This window comes from Maylandia zebra, linkage group LG14, assembly GCF_041146795.1.
Source record: "Maylandia zebra isolate NMK-2024a linkage group LG14, Mzebra_GT3a, whole genome shotgun sequence".
NCBI classification, from domain to species: Eukaryota; Metazoa; Chordata; class Actinopteri; order Cichliformes; family Cichlidae; genus Maylandia; species Maylandia zebra.
Window position 1 is genome coordinate 39,352,663 of NC_135180.1, and position 14,606 is coordinate 39,367,268.

Genomic DNA, 14,606 nt, shown 5'->3' on the forward strand with positions numbered 1-14,606 from the left:
CACTCGACCCCGTCTGCTGCTCGGGGGTAAACACCTTCATCACGATGAAGAACTGCAGATTTTATGAAGCTGATTAATGCTGGTGCCGGGGAGGGAGGGCTGAACAATAAAATAACTTTAATGATGGTTAATAAAGAGAGGAAGTGGCTCCATAGCAACCACAGGGAGGAATATTTAATCAAACTGAGATAACAAATCAGATCATAAGTTTCCATTTTATTGATCCTCAGAGGCTGGACTGAACATCACAGCAGAGAAATCAATAAAAATCACCTGTGCAGATGTTCAGGCCATAAGTATGTGGACACGTGTGCACTGACACGGAGGAGACGGGGGGCTGTGGGCTTTCTTCACCACAGAAATCAATCGCTTCGCTCAAAAAAGCACATTTCAAAGCCAAACACAATAAGTAGAAAAAGCGACATTTGTGCATGTTTTTTCCAGTTTTAACTTTTCATTTTTTGCACATTTTTAATTTTAGGCTGTGAAACATTTCAACACAGAATGACCAAATAACAGAACCTCGGGTTTATATCAGCTACATGTTTCAGTGTCCTCCCGTTAGCGCTCGCACAAAGCTTCTGTTCTTCTTTGTCAAAGACAGATGATCACATCTGTCAACCTTCCCGCAGCGCTGGCGACATGTCCCCGAGCACGCCTGAACGCAAGGATTTGGTTTTGGCATTGGTGGGGACGGATGATTCAACCATCAAACTCTGCCCCGTTTCTTTTCTTTTTTCCATTTTGTCTTTGCTTCTTGATAAAAGGAGAAGTATACTTGCCTACACATGCTATTCTACCTGCTTTTAAACCGTTTAAAATTACAATTCATAGTTTTATATGTGAATTATATAATGTTAAATTCCTATTAAACAAATGACTGAAGTATTTTAGGCTTTAGTTTACTTCCATATAAATCAGGTATCATACAAACATAAAAATAGCTTCAAATACAGTCATGACAATAAAAGAATATGACTTTAAGGACTTAACAACATCACTTCAGTTACACCAACATCTCTGACACATCAGCACTAAGGGAACACTGAATGACCTGCTGGTTTTGTCCATAAAACTACTCGTCTAAGATGACCACAAAGTAAAAGATCTCTCAGCAACATTATGCAACATTTTAGGCACTGTTGCCCCGATCAGGTCAGTGAGCTGGGATGTTTTATTCTAAACATGAACTACTGTTACAGCAACACACATGGACTACATGCCCCACACAACAAACACATGCCTGCTCCTCTCGTTAGCTGAAATGAACTGCTGGCATATTGGTTTTATATCTGTACTGTCCAGTCTCTCCTGGTGGACATGGCATCACATTATTCATGGTTACATACAATTTTAGACTGATGTGGGCCAAGCCTAGCGCCTACTTGCCAACCTTGAGACCTCAGAGTTAGGGAGACATTCAAAGGGGCTGGGGAGGGGGGTATACATGTACATACATATATACAAAAAACTTTTTACAGTGTTTATTTATCGAATAAAATAAGTTAAATGTCACCGTTATTATTGTCCGGCCAGAAACAGGCCGGGGGTGTCCTTTGTGGTCTAAGTGGGCCGGGTCCTCCGAAAGCCGGGTAGACCGGAAATGAGCGACTGTGAAATTGGACGGTGTAGCCTTCAGAATTACGTCACCTGCCATCTCCTCCTTGCTGTCTAAAATATAACCGGACACTGGTGTAGATGTTCTCACACAGCAGTTTATTCAGCTGTGTGAGAACCCCGGAGGAATCCTCCCGAGGGATTAATAAAGTTTTATTTAATCTAATTTAATCTAATAACTTTAATCTCAGCCAAACCGATTTACTCACCAACAAATAAAACACAACTAAAGCACTGAAAAAGGCCAAACAATAACATGTTTACGTTGTTTGACGTTTACACAGCTACATTCTCGCCTGAAAATGTGTTAAAAGTTTATTTTGCGACCCAGAAAGATTAATAAGAGTAATCCGGTCGTGAAGTCTGACGTCACCTAAACTCCGCTGCAGGTCCATATATCAAACGATCACTATGGCATTACTGAGAGTTAAAAACTGTCTAAAGTCTTTCATCTTTAATAAAATGATCAGCGTTCTGCTCTACCAGGTGTAACAACTGAGTTTAACATCCAGGCATCCATGAAAACGGAATTTATGACATTTAACGGAGTTAGAAGTTAGCAGGAAGTTAGCTCGCTAGCTTCTATCTAAATACAATATAGCATGTCCTGACTGCGGGGTTTTGGAAACAAATTCAAACGTACAGCTCTGTTATCACTTCCAACATAAATGAAGACAGAAAACTAAACAGCAGTGACGTTTGTAGGGTTACTGAAGTTGGGCTAGCTGCTATATAATGATGTGCTACGTGACTGCTAGCGACACAGCTATGTTAGCTTAATATAAACAAGCTAACTTTTTTTCCACTCGATAAAAGTTAACGTGAGTGTTCTCGGTGGTCAGGAACAAATGTAATCGCATGGCAGGATGCTGTAAAAGGACCAAACTTCAGCCAGGAGAACAACTGAGATAATCCATCCACAATACGAGGTTAGTCATTCATATACTGCTGCATGGGCTGGGCTGTAGTTGCATCCTAAGGTTTTAAAAACTGGCCTAATCACATTGGCCATATTTGTCACATGAGGTAGGACTCCAGTAGAGACCGTAATTTAACTCTTTCTGCTCCGCTGGCTGAATGAGACGCTGACAGATCGTTTTTTTCTTACTATTGGGTTTGTTTTTCTTTACTCGAAGAGATCAAATTATTGGTGGGGACAATTCAATAATCGCTGGATGTTGGTGGGGACACGTCCCTTCCGTCCATGCCAAATCTACGCCCTTGCCTGAAAGTGTGGGCTTGGCATGGCTGAGCACAGGAAAGCTAAACGAGGGCCGACAGACAGACTGGTGTGGAAAAGCGTGTCTACAGTCAGCAACAGAGAAATGAATGCAAACATAATCAGAGCACGAGCCTCCAAACACAGAGCCAATAAAGCCCGATGTTCTGTGAACCTGTCCCCAAAACTCTCACCTCCATTTTAATCACAGCAGCTTCTTCAGCGAGCAGCAGCAGGAAGCATTTTAATTTTCCATTCCAGTTATCTTTACAATCACCGCGTGTCACACCTGAGTACAGGCTATCTAGTATGAGCAGCTTTCATACTGTTGCTGAGTTATTTCCACACGTATATTCTGTGTAATTACAGCAGAGACGCTGTGTAATTACTGTCTGCTCTCAATGATGCTGGAGGGAGCGAGGATGGAAATTAAACTCGCTGAAAAAAGACTCGACTAAAACTTCACAACTTCAGCCAGACGCTCTCACACTATTCATCACCGTGTCCATGAACGAATCGCTGAAATCAGTATGTTTCTGACTGCTCCTTACTTTTACTCCCTACATTTTAAAAACACTCTCGTTACTTTATGTGTGACGTATCTGAGTCACAGTGAGGCAGCGCTGTTCGTGTACGAATCACAAGGAGACGTCGCGTCAAAGACGTCACAGAGAGTTGACTTTGTCTCGGCCCAACACCTGAGCGACTGTTTGCGTCAGCGTGGAGCTGACCCTACAGAAGAGGAGCGAGCACAAAGGGAGCAACGTTTTTAAGTGTTTCTGTCAGCTCAACAATCCTCAGCAAACACACAAACTGTGTGCGCGCAGTTTGTCTCATGTTGTGAATCAAACTGATGGAGACTAACTGTGATATTTAAAGACTGCATGAAAACCCTCTGCAGGTTAGTGCAGGATAAACAGGTTAGCTTGCTGCACAGTGGCCTGGTTTCATGGTCACAGGAAGCTTACATAGGTGGAGCAGAGATTCATAACAACAAATCAAGAAGACTGTGGAGGAGCAGACGGAAAACACCGAGCGTTTGTGACACAAACCACCAGCTACACTCAAGAACTGCGAGAGCAGATTAGACTCAAAAATCTAACAGAGCTGGAAACGTTCTTCAGGACGACTGAAAGTGAGAAAGAACGAAGAATGAAGAGAAAAATGTGGAAAGGAGGAAGAGAGGAAACGAGCCACAGGTGGAGTTCAGGAGACGTGATTCTGATCGGCCTGATGTTAAACTGCTGCCTCGCCTCCTCTGCCACGCTAAACGACAAGTGAGGAAGGATGTGTGTGTGTGTGTGCGTGTGTGTGTGTGTGTGTGCGTGTGCGTGTGCGTGTGTGTGTGCGTGTGCGTGTGTGTGCGTGTGTGTGCGTGTGTGTGTGCGTGTGTGTGTGCGTGTGTGTGTGTGTGCGTGTGTGTGCGTGCGTGCGTGTGTGTGCGTGTGTGTGCGTGTGTGTGCGTGTGTGTGTGCGTGTGTGTGTGTGCGTGTGTGTGTGTGTGTGTGTGTGTGCGTGTGTGTGCGTGTGTGTGTGTGTGTGTGTGTGTGTGTGTGTGTGCAGCAGCTGCTGCAGTCAGATTAGCAGCTCCTTTCACTCATTAGTTCTTTGTTAAGAAAAGCTTTCAGGAGCTTAATGAGAGCTGATGATTGGCAGCTGAGACACGCAGCAGCAAATGGAGAGGGCGTCCATTACCGCCGATCACGCGACGGCACTACGTGTGAAATCACATGACCCGCTTTGAAAGTTGGTCAGATACTCAAAGTGCATTGAAAACAGTAACTGCCCATTTCTTGTAAACATGATCAGAAACAGATGCAAACCGAAGCTCAGCGGCAATAACACATGACGCCGTGTAGCACGTTCAGGAGGAGCTAGCCTCAGTTCTCACGGTGGGACCGTCTACCCAGCTGGTGATTAAATACATTAACTTCAAAATGATAAGAAATGAATGATGCCAACCAAAAGAAGAATGCAGCCCAGAGGCGGAGCCAGACATTTGAAACACCCGGGGCTTAGCCCAGTAAGCCACACCCCCGCTCCACCACTGATGCAGCCAGAACTGAGCCTTGTGGAACACCACAGGTTAGGGGAAGACCGTGTGTTTATCATATATACGTCATTCAGTGTGATCAGAGACACAAGGTCAATGACTCGACACGAAGGATGAGCCGACCCAGTTTAGACCAGATTGGACTTCATGTGGTGTGTGACCTGAAACCAGTTTAATACCACGATTTAAGCTATCGCTGTTAACATTACACAAACTTACAGACTCTAAGCTAAACGTTTGCGTGAAGCCAGTGTCCTCGATGTCCAGGCTTTGGCGTCCTGAAGCGTCCCGTACTTGCACTTATTTCAGGGACGATCTCAGCAGCTGCGACGCCACACGGAGCTGTGACCTCACTAAACTCTCTCCTGATGACTTTACGGTCTCAGCCGCTGATTTCAAGCCCGAATGAATAAAACATGATTTCTGTTTGGTTTCATTTTGTGGTTTCATTAGAGTCAGAAAATCCCACAAAGCAGGGGCGGGCGTAGGCTTCACAACACGACCCCACAAATCGCATCTTTTACACACAGTCTGTGAGCTCATCTGCGCTTCCTGCTGTGGATCTTATTATAATGTCCGCATGGCCATCAGAAACCTGCTGCTTGAATATATGTGATTGTTTCACAGCGGCGTGCAGCAGAGCGTCTTCCCTTTTTCAATATTAAATTTCAGCATTTAATTACCTTCAATAAAAGACTTTGGCTAATTTGAGGCATTCGTGTTTGCCTTCCAGCCTCAAATCCTAATTAAAGCCTAAAGAGGTTCGAAGCCTCATAAGATAAGATAAGACAAGACAAGACGAAATAAGACAAGATAAGATAAAATATAATAAGATAAAATAAGATAAGATAAGATCAAATAAGATAAGATAAGATAAGATAAAATAAGATAAAATAAGATAAGATAAAATAAGATAAGATAAGACAAGATAAAATAAGATAAAATAAGATAAGATAAAATAAGATAAGATAAGACAAGATAAAATAAGATAAAATAAGGTAAGATAAAATAAGATAAGATAAAATAAGATAAGATAAAATAAGATAAGATAAAATAAGATAAGATAAGACAAGATAAAATAAGAAAAAATAAGATAAGATAAAATAAGATAAGATAAAATAAGATAAGATAAAATAAGATAAGATAAGACAAGATAAAATAAGATAAAATAAGGTAAGATAAAATAAGATAAGATAAAATAAGATAAGATAAAATAAGATAAAATAAGATAAAATAAAATAAGATAAAATAAGATAAGATAAGATAAGATAAGATAAGATAAGATAAAATAAGATAAGATAAGATAAGATAAAATAAGATAAGATAAGATAAGACAAGATAAAATAAGATAAGATAAAATAAGATAAGATAAAATAAGATAAGATAAAATAAGATAAGATAAAATAAAATAAGAGAAAATAAAATAATCGCTACCTTATCGTGGTGGAGGGGTTTGTGTGTCACAGGGATCCCAGGGGCTATGTTGTCTGGGGGCTTTTGCCCCCTGGTAGGGTCTCCCATGGCAAATTGGCCCTGGGTGAGGGACCAGACAAAGAGCGATTCATAAGACCCTTATGAAAAGGACACCGAGGGAACAGTTTACCCTGCCCGGGATAGGGTTACCGGGGCCCCGCCCTGGAGGGTGCCCGAGGGCGAGCGTCTGGTGGCCGGGCCTTAGTCCATGGGGCCCGGCCGGGCACAGCCCGAAGAGGAGACATGGGCCCATCCTCCCGCAGGCCCACCATCCGCAGGAGGCGCCATAGGGGTCGGGTGCATTGTGTGCCGGGTGGCGGCCAGGAGCGGAGGCCCTGGAGGACTGACCCCCGGCTGCCAAGACTGGCAATAGGGACATGGAATGTCACCTCTCTGGTGGGGAAGGAGCCTGAGTTAGTGCGTGAGGTTGAGAGGTACCGGCTAGATATAGTCGGGCTCACCTCTACACATGGCTTGGGCTCTGGAACCAGTCTCCTGGAGAGGGGCTGGACTCTGTCTCAGTCTGGAGTTGCCCCTGGTGAGAGGCGGCGGGCTGGGGTGGGTATCCTAATATCCCCTCGGCTTGCTGCCGGTACGTTGGGGTTTTTCCCGGTGGACGAGAGGGTTTGTTCCCTGCGCCTTAGGGTCGGGGAACGGGTCCTGACTGTCATCTGCGCTTATGCGCCGAGTGGCAGTTCAGAGTACCCAGCCTTCTTAGAGTCCCTGGGGGGGGGGGGGGGGGGTGCTGGAGGGTGCTCCACCTGGAGACTCTGTTGTCCTGCTGGGAGACTTCAATGCTCACGTGGGTAACGACAGCGAGACCTGGAGGGGCGTGATTGGGAGGAACGGCCTCCCTGATCTGAACCCGAGCGGTGCTCTGTTATTGGACTTCTGTGCTAATCACAGTTTGGCCATAACGAACACCCTGTTCGAACATAAGAGTGTCCATAAGTGCACGTGGCACCAGGACGCTCTAGGCCGTAGGTCGATGATCGATTTTGTAATCGTATCAGCAGATCTGCGACCATATGTTCTGGACACTCGGGTAAAGAGAGGGGGTGAGCTGTCAACTGATCACCACCTGGTGGTGAGTTGGATCAGGTGGCGGGGGAAGACGCTGGACAGACCTGGTGCACCTAAACGCGTAGTGAGGGTGTGCTGGGAACGTCTAGCAGAGGCCCCAGTCCGCGAGATCTTCAACGCACACCTCCGGCAGAGCTTCAACAGCATTCCGAGGGAGACTGGGGACATTGAGTCCGAATGGACCATGTTCAGCGTCTCCATTGCCGAAGCTGCTGCATTGAGCTGCGGCCGCAAGGTGGTTGGTGCCTGCCGTGGTGGTAATCCCCGAACCAAATGGTGGACACCAGAGGTGAAGGGAGCCACCAGGCTGAAGAAAGAGTCCTATCGGGCTTGGTTAGCCTGTGGGACTCCGGAGGCAGCCGACAGGTATCGACAGGCCAAGCGGAATGCGGCTCGGGCAGTGGCTGAAGCAAAAACTCGGGTGTGGGAGGAGTTCGGAGAGGCCATGGAAAAAGACTTTCGGACTGCCTCGAAGAGATTCTGGCAAACCGTCAGACGTCTCAGGAGGGGAAAGCGGTGCTCTACCTGCACTGTGTATAGTGCTGGCGGAGCGCTGCTGACGTCGACTGAGAAAATTGTCAGGCGGTGGAAGGAATACTTCGAGGACCTCCTTAATCCCACTGACACGTCTTCCGAGGAGGAAGCAGAGTCTGGGGATGAGGGGAATGACCCGCCAATTTCCGGGGGCGAGGTCACTGAGGCAGTTAAACAACTCCTTGGTGGCAGAGCCCCTGGTGTTGATGAGGTCCGCCCCGAGTTCCTGAAGGCTCTGGACGTTGTAGGGCTGTCCTGGTTGACACGCCTCTGCAATGTTGCGTGGAGATCAGGGGCAGTACCTGTGGACTGGCAGACCGGGGTGGTGGTCCCCATCTTTAAGAAAGGGGACCGGAGGGTGTGTTCCAACTACAGGGGGATCACACTCCTCAGCCTCCCTGGGAAAGTCTATGCCAGGGTGCTGGAAAGGAGAGTTCGTCCGTTAGTCGAACCTCGGATACAGGAGGAACAATGCGGTTTTCGTCCTGGTCGCGGAACACTGGACCAGCTCTTTATCCTCTCCAGGATACTTGGGGGTGCATGGGAGTTTGCCCAACCAGTCTACATGTGTTTTGTGGACTTGGAGAAGGCATTCGACCGTGTCCCTCGGGGTGTCCTGTGGGAGGTGTTGCGGGAATATGGGGTGTCTGGCCCATTGCTACGGGCCATTCGATCCCTATACAACCGTTGCAAGAGCTTGGTTCGCATTGCCGGCAATAAGTCGGACTCGTTCCTGGTGGGTGATGGGCTCCGCCAGGGCTGCCCTTTGTCTCCGGTTCTGTTCATAATTTTTATGGACAGGATTTCTAGGCGCAGCCAAGTGGCGGAGGGCTTTCGCTTTGGTGGCCTCAGAATCTCATCTCTGATTTTTGCAGATGATGTGGTTCTGTTGGCTTCATCGGGTGAGGGCCTCCAGCTCGCACTGGAACGGTTTGCAGCCGAGTGTGAAGCAGTGGGAATGAGGATCAGGACCTCCAAATCTGAGGCCATGGTTCTCAGCCGGAAAAGGGTGGAGTGCCCACTCCGGGTCAGGGATGAGTTCCTGCCCCAAGTGGAGGAGTTCAAGTATCTCGGGGTCTTGTTCGCGAGTGATGGGAGAAGGGAGCCGGAGATCGACAGACGGATTGGGGCTGCAGCTGCAGTAATGCGGACGCTGCACCGGTCCGTCGTGGTGAAGAGGGAGCTGAGTGTAAAAGCGAAGCTCTCAATTTACCGGTCGATCTACGTCCCTACCCTCACCTATGGCCACGAGCTGTGGGTAGTGACCGAAAGAACGAGATCGCGGATACAAGCGGCAGAAATGAGCTTCCTCCGAAGGGTGGCTGGCCTCTCCCTTAGAGATAGGGTGAGAAGTTCGGCCATCCGGGAGGGGCTCAGAGTAGAGCAGCTGCTGCTCCACCTCGAAAGGAGCCAGCTGAGGTGGTTCGGGCATCTGACAAGGATGCCCCCTGGGCGCCTCCTGGGTGAGGTGTTCCAGGCATGTCCCACCGGGAGGAGGCCCCGGGGCAGACCCAGGACACGCTGGAGAGATTATATCTCTCGGCTGGCCTGGGAACGCCTTGGTATTCCCCCGGATAAGCTGGAGGAGGTGGCTGGGGAGAGGGAGGTCTGGGCCTCTTTGCTTAGGCTGCTGCCCCCGCGACCCGGCCCCGGACAAAGCGGATGAAGATGGATGGATGGATGGATGGAATAAGATAAGATAAAATAAGATAAGATAAAATAAGATAAAATAAGATAAGATAAAATAAGATAAGATAAGACAAGATAAAATAAGATAAGATAAAATAAGATAAGATAAGATAACTCAGCAGGTAATGTCGACTGATTGCAGAACCACACACAATAGAAGAGTCAGATGTTCTTCCATTTTACATTTATTCTGAATTTAATTCAACAGAAACAGTAATGTGCAAAAGTCTTGAGCCATTTCTTGATGTTTTTATTTACGAAACATGCAAACGGTTTCATTCTAACTCGTCACTATTCGGTGACTATTTCTGATCGCCAGTTCTCGTGTCATTTTCATATCTGTTTCCCTTCGTTAAGCACGGCTTCCTGGCAGCCGTCCTTCCACTGAGGCATCTCTGATGAGGATCAGTGGACAGTAATGATCAGCTGACGGTCCAGATCTTCTCTCAGCTCCTGTGTCAGAACTTTCAGAGGTTTTAGGCCTCGTGCTGCTTTGTTTAAACGACACACTGCACACCCCACTGAGTTTTTGTCATGTGTAGTGGGACCAGAAGTACAAACTCAGATAACAAACTGACCTTTATTACACACAGGACAAGAGACTATCAGAATAAAGCAGGAAACTCACAGTGAGACTAAACACCTGAACCGAATAAACACAAAGACACGGATAATATAACGGAAACACAGACCAGACACGTGGAACACAGGCGGCAGAATAACGAGGAAAACGCTGATGATCAGCAAACAGTGGGTACTATGTATCATTAATGTGTAACAACAGTCTGCACAGTCATCCACGCTTTAATCCTATCAAGACTTAAAGTGTGCATTATTAGGGGCGTGGCCTCTTTGACTGACAGGTGGACGGTGACACCGGTGGCTGTAGCTGTGTTGGTGCTACGGCTGCGGTGAGGTTTGTGTACTAACAGACATATAGGTGACATTCATCCTGAACCTGTCTAAACGCGACAGCCTCAACCTGACATCATCTCCATCATCTGCTTCAGCAGCAGCGAGTCATCTTTAGGTGGATGTGCAGGTGCGTTCAGCCTCTGACAGGAAGCTGCCGTGACGTCGTACACCTCTCCGTCTTGTTAAGAAATGAGCGTTTCTTTATTAAACAGGAAACGGCAGCTGCAGCTGCACAAAGAGCCTGAGCCGCCAATCAGCCCGTCAGCCAATCACACGCCAGCATTTAAACAGCTTCAATAAACCTTAATGAGCGTTAATTACATCTGAAAGCTTCACTGGAACACAGCGCACACTGCCTTTTAACTCTGTGTGTGTGTGTGTGTGTGTGTGTGTGTGTGTGTGTGTGTGTGTGTGTGTGTGTGTGTGTGTGTGTGAGTGTGTGTGTGAGTGTGTGTGTGTGTCTGTGTGTGTGTGTGTGTGTGTGTGATGTATGCAGCAGCTGATTAGTCGTCTTTTTAAGGTGAAATCATCATCAGAAGCCACACACACACACACACACACACACACAGACACACACACACACAGACACACACACACACACACAGACACACACACACACACACACACACACACACACACAGACACACACACACACACACACACACACTCACACACACACACACACACACACACACACTCTCACACACACACAGACACACACAGACACACACACACACACAGACACACACACAGAGCACGATGATGTCAGCAGCATTCAGGAGATCAGAGGTCAAACTGCGATCAGCAGGGCTAACCAATCACAGAGCAGCTGATAAAGTGGAGAAACACAGCGTGTTGCCGCGGTGACGTTATCATCAGCCTCCAGGTTTGGAGGTGAGTCAGACTGTGAGGTTTGTGTGGGGCCCAGTGCATGATGGGTAGGCGCGGCGTGCTCTGGGTTCAGTCTGCAGCGAAAAGATGACACAAACTTCAGAGTTTAACATTTAAGAGACGCGACCTTTGACCCCTGCAGCAGCTGCTTCCTCCTGATTAAAACCTCGCTGAGCTTCAGTTTGTTCACACATCCACACGTCTTTCACTGTACGCCGTTTATACAGATGAGTCACTTTAACCTCGAAACAAAATGAAGGCCCGTGTTTGTGAAACGCTGCAGGTAAGAGCTCCACCTGGCTCAGGTAAGCAGCCAGCTGCTGGGACGATATCTGCCTCAACTTCAAGACTCTGAATATCCATGAGCGTCTCTTTGTCCATCGACACGACAACGTCTGAGTGTCTGCGTGACTCCAGACGATCTCCACAGTTCCTCCTTTAGCCATCGGCCTTTTTCTTTCTTCCATGGTTAGATCTAAAACCAGGCGCAGAGTCCATCATGGAGAGGACCTGGAGGAGACATGGTCCACGTTTGAGTCTGCAGCACAGCCTGTGATGACTTCACATCTGATTCACTGAAGCTTCACAAAGATGCACAAAAGAAAATGTTGTTTTCAGGAGGCTGACCTTCAGCTGTAACTGCGTTTGATTAAAAACTGAAAGGGGAAGCGACGCAAACGCCGCCGCATCATGTAAAGTGACGTTTGGAGCGCACAGGTGAGGATGAGTCAGCTTCCTGCAGGTGTTTGAGCGTCACCGGCGTCTCTCCCACAATAAGAAGTCACCCGACAGCGAGAAGCTGAAGGTTTTCACCACAGCTCGTCTTCGTCTCTTTGACAGATGCAGCTGCTGCTTTTCTTCTGCTCAATGACAAGGTGACGCTGAAGAGCTCCTCATTCACTTCACCTCCTCTCCTTCACTGCCTCTTCTCCTCTCTCCTTCCTCACAGGGAAATGAGAGGAGAGGATGAAGAGGAGAGGATGTGATGAGGAAGGGAGGTCGTCTTCTTTGGAAGAACCGTCAGAAAAAAGAGGGCAGGAAGAAAATGAAAAGAAATAAAGAACAAGAAAACTGAAGATGGAAAGAAAGAAGACAAAAAGATGGTGAAAGGTTGATGCACTAAAGAAAGAAAGAATCTGTCAGGAGATGACATCATCAGTCATTTCCTGGTCCAAACAGCAAGAACGGTCTAAATTCTTTTAGAGTCAGAAGTTCGTTTCTATCTACAGATGATAAACCATCACATGAATGCATCAGGCAGGAGTCAGATGGTCTGCAGTGAGAGCAGGGAGCAGGTGGAGGTTACAAACCCAGTGGAGACACAGACAGGAGGAGAGGTAGTGAAGGTGGATGAGCTTAAATAGCTGGGGTCAACCTTAAAGCCGTGGACGGTACCCGAGACAGGTGAAGATGAGAGAGCAGGCAGGGTGGAGTGGGTGGAGACAGGTGTCATGGGTGGTGGCTGAAGGAGAGCAGCAAGAGGTAAAGGGAAGGTTTAAAGACGGCGGTGAGACCTGCTGCGATGCATGGAGGAGGAGGAGGCCCAGCTGAAGGTGTTAGACGCCACCGTCTGTCAGAGGAGGTGTGCAGAGGAACACTTTATCATCCACAGAGGGGCAGTTTGCTTTGGAGCCAGCAACACAAATAACACAAGACAGAATGACAAAATGAACAGGAACAAATGAGGATTCAAGGGAGGGAGAGTGGATATGATGGAGCTGCCAGGCTGGAGGAGAAGACGACGAGCTCAGAGGCTGATGAACGCAGTGAAGGAGGACATGCAGAGGGTGTGTGTGTGACAGAAGAGGTGCTCGCTCAGCTCTGTGAGAACAGCAGCGACGCCTGGAGGATTGATGATGTGCTGCCACCTGGTGGAGCACGTCCTGCTGGACAGACCGTTCACTATCATCTGACAGAAACACGTCAACACTTTAGAAAGAGAACAGCCTCCATTAGAGAGGCGTCTGGCAAACAAGGAAAAGAAGGGAGCTGTGCGACGCTCCTCCACGTGACGTCACGGGCGAGTAGCTCACAGAGGCTGAAGAACTGCTGCTCGTACTGTGTGTCTGTGGCCAGCAGGGGGAGCTGCTGGATAACTTTGACTTCATCTCCACAGTTTAATGAGGAAGCAGGTGTGACACAGACACAGGTGACAGCGTGAGTCACTGAAAAAAGAAGAACCTGTCTGAGCTCCAGGTGTACCTAATAATGTGGCCTGCTCCCAGGTGAAATTTTATTTTGATGCTGAAATCTGAGCACTTCCTCCTCCTGCTGATCCAGTCCAGCCGGTTCCTGGTTTGTGCCTCCTGTGAGCCGTGATGTGGGAGAACCTGCTCAACCCGTCTGACCCCGCCCACCTGCTCCAGGTGACAGCGTCAGCTCACATGCAGCGCAGTCGTCTTTATAAACGCTCGTTTCATCTTCTTGATCCTTTCATTCCCTCGGCCGACATTTTGATTGGATAAAGTTAAAGAGGATGAGTTCTGCATGATTCACTGCTCAGAATAATCCTTCTTTGTCTTATGCTCGTGCAGCCCCTCCCTCCATCCTCTGTCTCAAACACGTTGTTACTGTTGTTACATGTTGTTCTGTCTGAGCTTTGGAGATTTCTGAGGTTTGTGTACCTGGACACAAAGCAGTGAAGCGTGCTGGAGCGTCCTCAGAGGAAAATCCCCTGGATTGAAGTTTGCTGGACAGATAAATTCAGACCGTTATGAAAGCTCTCACTGACTCGTGGTTCGTGCATGTGAGCGTCCCCCAAAGGGCCGTTGAGAGCAGGAAGAGCAATAAACAGTTTATTGATTTGGTCTGTCTGTAAATGGTCTGTATTTGTAAAGCGCTTTTACTTGGTCCTAAGGACCCCAAAGTGCTTTACACTACACACAATCATCCACCCATTCACACACACATTCACACACTGGTGATGGCAGCTACAGTGTAGCCACAGCCGCCCTGGGGCGCACTGACAGAGGCGGTTTCTACGCCTGTCCTGTGAGGCTGATGGAGTCCTCGGCGTTCAGCTCTCACACTGACCATTAACTACACATCTACTCATAGAGATACAGAGAGTGGTTTAAGGGTGGTGTAGTACGGTGGCCCTGAGGTGATAAAGAACACTTCCCTTCCTGGAAA